Raw genomic sequence first — 8,924 nt, 5'->3', positions numbered from 1 at the left:
AAAAAAAAAAAAAAAAAAAAAAAGGAAAGGAAAAAAAAGATAAATGAGAGTAAGCAAATTTAAACTCCAGAGCACTTCAAATCTTGAAATTATCAGATAGAGGGGAAAGATATAATACTACTTCAAAACCAAGAAATGAAACAAAAAAAAGCAAGAAAACACATTTAGAAGGGGATGCCAAGAGGAATGTACTCAGGAATTTTGATACAATGATATTACTGTATGTCTTAGGTTGGGGGATTGGTTGCAATTGTGTGGTTATTATTCTGTGCCATAACACACTGAGGTTAGGAATTCGAGACCAGCTGGGCTAACATGGTGAAACCAAAAAATACAAAAATTAGTTGGGCATGGTGGCATGTGCCTGCAATTCCAGCTACTCAGGAAGCTGAGGTGGGAAAATCACTTGAGGCTGGGAGACAGAGGTTGCCATGACCAAGATCACAGTACCGCACTCTAGACTGAGCGACAGAGTGAGACCCTGTCTCAAACACACACACACACACACACACACACACACACACACACACACACCACACACACACACACACACACACAACACACCCAGAATCAGTTCAAGTATACCAACAAATAGAAATTCCAGAAATAAACAAATTTAGGAAAGTAAACCAGTAAAATTATTTTTTTAAATGTCATAGACTGAAAGGGCATGTGGTTACCCATCAAAGGGCCCACCAAATTCTCAGAACAGTAGATGATATCAGACACGTTCCAAGGCATCCACATATAATGACATTTTAGGACACTGCTAACAGAAACCAGTAAATTCTACAAGGTTTCAGAGATGGGGGTATGGAAATCACTGTTAGGTTTTTAAGGATAATTTATCAGAACTGAGTTTTTTATTCACTCCCCCTACAATCCACACATCAGTTTATTTCCACATTACATATCTTTATAAATGGCCCTAGCATCCATATAATCATTCAGATACTGATCCTTGATCCTTCTCTTTCCCATTCTACTTCTCAGAAAGTCCTACTGACTCTACCTCTAAATTCTTACCTCCATTTCTTTCTCTCCACCTCCAGTATCTCCATGCTTCCCTAATCCTAGCCCTATATCTTCTTACCCAGGTTATAAACTGGTCTCCTGGTTCTCCCTCCTGCTCCTCTCCAACCAGGGAATTTTTTTTGGATATATATAAGATCCATGTCACTCCTCTGACAACAACTCTTCAATAACTTCCCATTTACTCTTAAGATAAAGCCTAACCTCACTGTAATGAGTTCAAAAGATTTTGTAGCTGATCAAGGGGAAAGATGACCGTGAGGTAGCGGTAGCACAGAATGAGATCTGACAGGTTTCTTTGGGCTGGGTGATAGTTCTTCACAGTCTAAGATCTTCCAGAGGCTACCTCCACTCAGCCCAGAACAAGAAGGCAAGGAAACTCCCATGGTGAGGGTGATCAGAAGGGAGAGCAGGGTCTAGGTGATGTTACTCAGCAGCATAACAAGGAGGTCGGAGAGCATCAAGAGCAACAGAGGCTTAGGCTTGGGGTCTCTTATAGCTCTGAGGTTTATCTTATCTATGGCTAGCAGATGTCTGGTACAGTTTTACAGTATATGTGAAGCAGGCATATTCTAAATGGGAGTTAGGCTATGTGATCTCTAGGCCCTTTTAAACTCTTCTATAAATCTTCTAGATATTTAAGTATTTTTTCACTTGATTGATGGGTTCATTCATGTGTTTGTTCATGCATCCATTAAGCATCTGTTTTGTAATAAGCACTGTACTGGAACTAGGAAACCAAGTGAGAACAAGGCAGCCACAGTGTTTGCCATCACGGTTCTTATAGCCCAGTGGACAACAAAAGTAACTGCATCACAGTGTGAGAGGTGCTATGATTATAGTACAATACAGAATGCTGTGGTGACAGGCAGAAGGGCCAACTTGATTACTGCAAGGAGTAAAGTAAGCAATGCTTTTCAGTGATAGTGACATCTAGACTAAAACCTAGCACCAGATGGACTGGGTAGGGGTAGGATTAAAGCAGGGAGTTTGTGGAGTGCTGTCTTTTAAAGCAAACTTTGTAGAAGCCTGTATGTGATAGAGCATATGATATGAAATGGCTGAAAGGTAAGATTCACATTAGGAAGTGGTAAAATCTGGGGCTGGAAGGTGAGCCATGACTTGAATGGGATATGATGCTTAGCCACGTTAAAGAAATGAAAATTCTGGGAACCCATCCCAAGTGCACTGAGAAGCCACTAGAGGGGTATTACTGATGATTTCTATGCTATGACTTCCCATTGAGAATGATTACTCAGCTCAAAGCTTGAAAAAACAGTTGGAGGGAGGCCATACTGGAGGCAGATAGACCTGTTAGAAGGCTGTTGTAGTAGTTCGAGACAATGATGATGCCCTGACTTAGGATAAAGATGGTGAGCATGAGTGCTCTGCATAGATTCAGGAGAACCTAGGTATAGATTAATACAGCATCAGATGGATTCAAGAGTACTTTATGAATTATATCAACAGCACTCGATGCAAGTGGTGAGAGAGGAGAGAGTCAAGGACAAAGCAAGCCCATGGCTGCCTGTTTGCTGAACTGACATTCCTGTGGCATTTCAATCCCGAGGTGGTTTCTACCTCCACACCCTGATATGGCATACTATTGTCCATACAGGACAATCTGAACATCTACCTTACAAGCTGGGAAACTTACATCAGGAAAGAGGTGTGATCTGTCAGGAGTGCATTAAATTACCCCTATAGTTTAATGTCAATTCTAACATAATGGGACTCTAACTGCAGATATTTTAGTATTATTCAACTATCAGAACAAAATACTTCAAATCCTAGTTGAATATAATCAACGTATTTGGAACTAAGAGATACCTAAGAGGTGATGTGGTTTAAAATTCTCACTGAGTACATAAGGACACTGAGACCTAGAAACAGGATGGAATTTTCTCAAGTTACGTAAATAACAGGATGAGGTCTGTAATTCAGGTTCCTAAATCTGTTCATCCTAATTCTTTCACTCTATCTAGCAGAATTCAAGACATAATAAACTCTGAAATCTAAAATTTGGATTTGAATCCAGGCTCCTCCATTTACTAGCTTTGTGATCTCATGAAAATTTTGAAAAATTTGATGACTCAGTTTCCTCAAATTAAAATAAGAAAAAATTACAGCTGGGCAGGGTAGCTCATGCTTGTAATCCCAACACTTAGGGAGACCAAGGCAGGTGGATCACTTGAAGTCAGGAGTTTGAGACCAGCCTGGCCAACATGGTGAAACCCCTTTCTACTAAAAATACAAAAAGTACCCAGGTGTGGTGGTGCAGGATTGTAATCCCAGGTACTCAGGGGGCCGAGGCAGGAGAATTGCTCAAACCTGGAGACGGAAGTTGCAGTGAGCTGAAATCATGCCAAGGTACTCCAGCCTGGGCAACAGAGTGGGACTCAAAAATAAATAAATAAATAAAACAAAATAAAATTAGAAAAATTAATTGTAACATCCACCTCATAGGATCATTACAGTGTTTAAATGAGATATGCAGAAGTGCTTGGGACAGTGACTACACATCAAAGATAACAGTAATCGTTAGCTCTTACCAATGTTTTAAATATTAACATTATCTTAATATAAATTTTAAAATTACTGTTTATTAGAGTCTCCTATAAAGACAATTTATGGTCGGGCGCAGTGGCTCACGCCTATAATCCCAGCACTTTGGGAGGCCGAGGTGGGTGGATCCCGAGGTCAAGAGATCGAGACCATCCTGGTCAACATGATGAAACCCCGTCTCTACTAAAAACACACACACACAAAATTAGCTGGGCATGGTGGTGTGTGCCTGTTGTCCCAGCTACTTGGGAGGCTGAGGCAGGAGAATTGCTTGAACCCAGGAGGCAGAGGTTGCAGTGAGCCGAGATGACGCTATTGCACTCCAGCCTGGGTAACAAGAGCGAAACTCCGTCTCAGAAAATAAATAAATAAATAAATAAATAAAGATAGTTTACTACTTTCACTTACCCTTACCCTCTTAAGTCCCAGTGAATTAGAATATAGATATTATAGGTAACTCTGTATTCAGAACTTTTTTATTGTCCTGAATTTATTCTCTTAATGATACCCTTGTTACCTGTCCATATCCTTTTCATACTTCAAGACTAACGTCAGTTTAGTTTTTATATTAATGCCTTCCCTGAGCACTCTGCCTTCTGAGTTCTGTCTCTCCTGCTGTCTGCAATTTACAGTTTAACATTATTTTGTGTACATTGCCATAAGTGGTCTTGCCCCACACTAGATTAGAAGTAAAAGACAATGACCAAATTTATCTTTTAAATTCTCTCTCCATTTCCCTTCCCTCTACACAACCCCTCCCCAACACACACATGTGTGCGCACGCACACACACCCCTAGAAAAGTTCTGCATTTGTACGAGGATCCCAAATTGCTTTAGTGAATACATTCAGATTCAAGATATTCACTTGCGGCCAAATCTTTGTTAATTACTTTCTCTACCATTCTTCAAGTTTTGGCCTCCATTGTAGTACGAAAGTTCAGCAGAAAGAGTTGAGTCTCTCCTCCTTAGCACAATAGAATAACGTTTCAAATGTATTTACTTTTTTTTCCCCCCATTTATTTATTTTATTGCATTTTAGCTTTTGGGGTACATGTGAAGAACATGCAAAATTGTTGCATAGGAACACACGTGGCAGTGTGATTTGCTGCCTTCCTCCCCATCACCTACATCTGGCATTTTAATATTTTTTTGTGTGTGTGTGTGGTTGCTGGTGATTCTTAAAAACACATTTTCTTTACTTCCACTAGATGGCATTAAAATCACTACACTGATCTTTGGAAAAGTTTGTGAAGAAATGTGTTAAGGCAACAAAATGAAGACCTTGATATAGATGTGACAGGAACACACAACCTATCAGCTGTGATGGCATATATATGAAATACAGGAGCTAATGTTTATGCCTTGTCTATAGAATTTAATACAATCAAAAATTATCTACATGTCTTACAAAGCTAATTGTATTATTACCATGTATATCATCCAGCAACCTTGCTCCTTAATTTGCCTAAATGATTTGAAAGAAATATTTTCTTTCAAATAATTCTCAATGCTCATGTGTCCATGTCCACACCAAATGTGTCCATGTCCACACCAAAACCTGCACACAAATGTTTATAGCAGCTTTATTTATAACTGCCAAAATTTGGAAGCAACCAAGATGCCTGTCAGTAGGTGAATGGATAAATTAACTGTAGCACATTAATGCAACTGAATATTATTTAGCATTAAAAAGGAATGTGCTATCAATCCATGAAAAGACATGGAGGAAATTTAAATGCATATTACTAAGTAAAAGAAGCCAATCTGAAAAGCCCACATGCTATATTATTCCAATACATGACATTGTGGAATATATAAAACTAAGTAGATATTTGAAACCTCAGTAGTTTCCAGGAGTTACAGAAAATAAGGATAAATAGGTAGAGATAGAGGATTCTTAGGGCAATGGAACTACTCTGTATAATACTATGATGGTAGATGCACATTATTATATAATTGTTCAAACCCATAGAATATGTAACACTAGGTGCTAGCTCTAATGTAAACTGTGGATTTTGAGTGATAATGACTGTCATTGTAGATTTATCAACTGCAACAAATGTGCCACTGTGACTGAGGATGTCGAAGGTGGAGGCAGCTGTGGGAAGGAAGGGGTGTATGGGAACTCTGTTTTCTACTCAAGTTTGCTGTGAATATAGAACTATTCCAAAAAACAACAACGACAAAAAAGTCTATCTAAAAAAAGTTCCATTACCTTGATTCTTTGTAATCATCCTTCAAACTATCCACACAAAACTCAGACCCAACAGACATATCCCTTCTTGGCCTGTCACATATTTCACCCAATAGCTGAATAGAAATGGGATAAAAAGCCATAAAATCATAAGACTTCCATAACATAATCATCATACATGTTTCTTTAACAAATTCCTAAACAGCAGGTACCGAGATTTTTTTTTGAATCCACAGTAAGACACTGATTATGTCAAATACAATGAGGTCTGTAGTGCTTCCACGGTGTGTGATAATAGCATCCTAGATGTTTCCCTGAAGACTTGGAAAAACTTACCACTGACATTCATCTCCTTCTGTAACTATGAATCTAGAGAGGCTAATTTGAGAAAACTTACACAATTTGGAATGGATTCCCTTTCATTTTTTGTGAGTGTTATGAAAGACAATACTCTGCTCTACTGCAGGATAGAAAGTTCTGAGCATTGAAAATGGACTTGGGATGCCATACTGTCATTCCCCGGGCTGTAAGAGAGGAGGCTGAAGATGTTCATCTCTGGTTCTCTTTATTGCCAACATCCTGTTTATCTGAAATCCCAAGATGTCCCTTGGTCTTCCCTTTGATAGTTGCCAACTGAGAATTCAGCTGGAATATTTGTTTGTCCTGGTTTATATTTATCTGTTGTGTATTTAAATTAATCATCCATTAATATTACTTATTTTAGATTTCACAAAACTATATCTGAGAGGCCTTTTTTTTTTAGCTGAAGTTGATTCAGAGTCCACTAGATGGCAATCTTGCCCATTTTTTTTTCTTGGGCCTATAAGGTTTGAAACCCTCTCTCCATTTCCAGAATATGTATTACATGCTCAACAGAAGGTCTCAGCTCCTCCTTTTATGGACTTCACAATGCAGTAACCTCTCTGAGAACTCAGTGCCATCTAATTAATTTTTAAAATCAATAATCATTACTTATACAAATTATTTTTATAGTCAAGATTCAGCACTATCACAATTACAATTAAATGTTCAAATAAAAGTTGCCATTGAGGAACAAGAAAAGCAGTAGGGAAACACAAGTGCTTCTAACACATCTTACTCCTGTCTGTACTACTTTAATTTCCATTCTCGACGACTTGCTGGTGAACTCTGAAGAGATCTACAAGCTTTCTCCCTTTAAAGTCCTCATATAGCTAGAAGACAGAGACTAACAGCACCAAAGGGGCAGGTGAAACAGCCTCACTTAACTTGGGAAGAGAAGTTAGGTTAAAAGCCTCTAGCACTGAAAAGAAAGGGAACACAGCTTAGTCTGCCACTGACAGTGACCTTGAGCAAGTTTAACCTCTTTGAACTTCGGCATTCTTCTCAGTAAAATGGGGATAATAAGAGAACTTAGAAGGGTTGTAGGAGGAGTAAATAAGTAAAGCTCTGAGAACAGTGTCTGAAAATAAGTGCTCAATAAACAGTTACTATTGCTGCTGGTACCGCTATCACTAATGTTTCTTAACATAATATTTCAGTCTTTCTGTTACTTATATTGTTGCCATTAATGATGATTGGCCTAAATAACTACTTAAGTAGAGATACAATAATTCTTTTATATGAAGTATTTAATTCAAGCCTAACAACTCTATAAGATAAATATTATATACACCTAAGAATAAATGAGGCTTGAATACGTTTAGTAACTTGACCTAGTCACGTAGCTTTAGGTAGCATAGTGGGAATTCTAACGGAGGCCCAGTGACCACAGAGCCAGGACTTTATAGACTACAACTAAACTACAGGCTGTACCCCTATCATGGGAAGAGGACAAAGTGTGGCCTCTGTTTTACAGTCTCAGAGTGTCAGCTGCTTGACAAGGTAACACAGAATTAAGTGCATGCTTAGTACCAGAAATCTAGTTCCTTCACTTTTAGCCCCACAGCTGTTACCTTATACCAGCAGTGTGCACAGTTTGCATCAAACCCTTTGACTAAGAAACACTTTTGCCAAACAGGATCCCGCAGGTTCAGTGTCCTCTGAAATAACTCTGTATGCTGATACTGTTCTTAAAACAATATCTGGTCATTGGCTGTATGCGGCGACTCATGCCTGTAATCCCAACACTTTGGGAGGCCGAGGCAGGCAGATCGCTTGAGGTCAGGAGTTCAAGCCCAGCCTGACCAACATGGTGAAACCCTGTCTTTACTAAAAATATAAAAATTAGTCAGGTATGGTGGCAGGCACCTGTAATCCCAGCTACTAGGGAGGCCGAGGCACAAGAATTGCTTGAACCTAGAGGCAGAGATTGCAATGAGCCCAGATCATGCTACTGTACTCCAGCCTAGGCAACAGAGCAAGATTCAGTCTCAAAAAAAGAAAGAGAAAGAAAGAAAGAGAGAGAGAGAGAGAGAGAGGAGAAAGAGAGAAAGAAAGAAAGCCCACAATACCTGGTCAAGTAACTGGTACATCTGGTACATCAACCAACCACAGAGTTCTGAGGTGATTATAGCTGGCACTGAAAGGCCCTGGATGACATTAACATGAATAGAAATAGGATGGTGATTTCATTATATCCAGTCTCTTTGAATGCAGCTTAGAAAGTACGATAGAAAGCAATATCAAGAACACTGATGAAAAACAAATCTCAGGGGGCCAAAGCCAGTGAAAATGGTATACTGGGATGAGAGTGGACAATCAATATTTACTATAGGAAAATTTGCCTCAAAGGTACAGGATCATTGAATCACAAATACTAAGATCAGGAAATCTGTTCAATTTATTCTTTTCTCAGAGAGACGTGTTCTCAAAGTAAGTTAGAAAGATTCCATAGTCAATATTTTCTTAACAATGCAAAAGATAAGATTTGCCAAATTAGGTGACCATCAAACAACTTTCATAGTACAACTTTTACAACCAGAAAGGGCAGTTAGATCTAACACAAATTCTCCTGTTTAGAATTTTAAGATAGAAAGTATTTCACTCTTCCATTGCTGTGCACTTACCTCTATATACGCTCTTCCCATTCATCCCCCTTTTCTTTTCCACTCCTTTCTACCCTTTGTGTAATCTTATATAAATTGTGGTGGCACACCCTCTAGGCTTCATTCTATGCCATGTTCAGGAATGAGCCATCAGAAGCAATGACAA

Source organism: Cebus imitator, unplaced genomic scaffold (genome assembly GCF_001604975.1).
Source record: "Cebus imitator isolate Cc_AM_T3 unplaced genomic scaffold, Cebus_imitator-1.0 Scaffold126, whole genome shotgun sequence".
NCBI lineage: Eukaryota > Metazoa > Chordata > Mammalia > Primates > Cebidae > Cebus > Cebus imitator.
Note: the sequence above shows the minus strand (reverse complement) of the source record.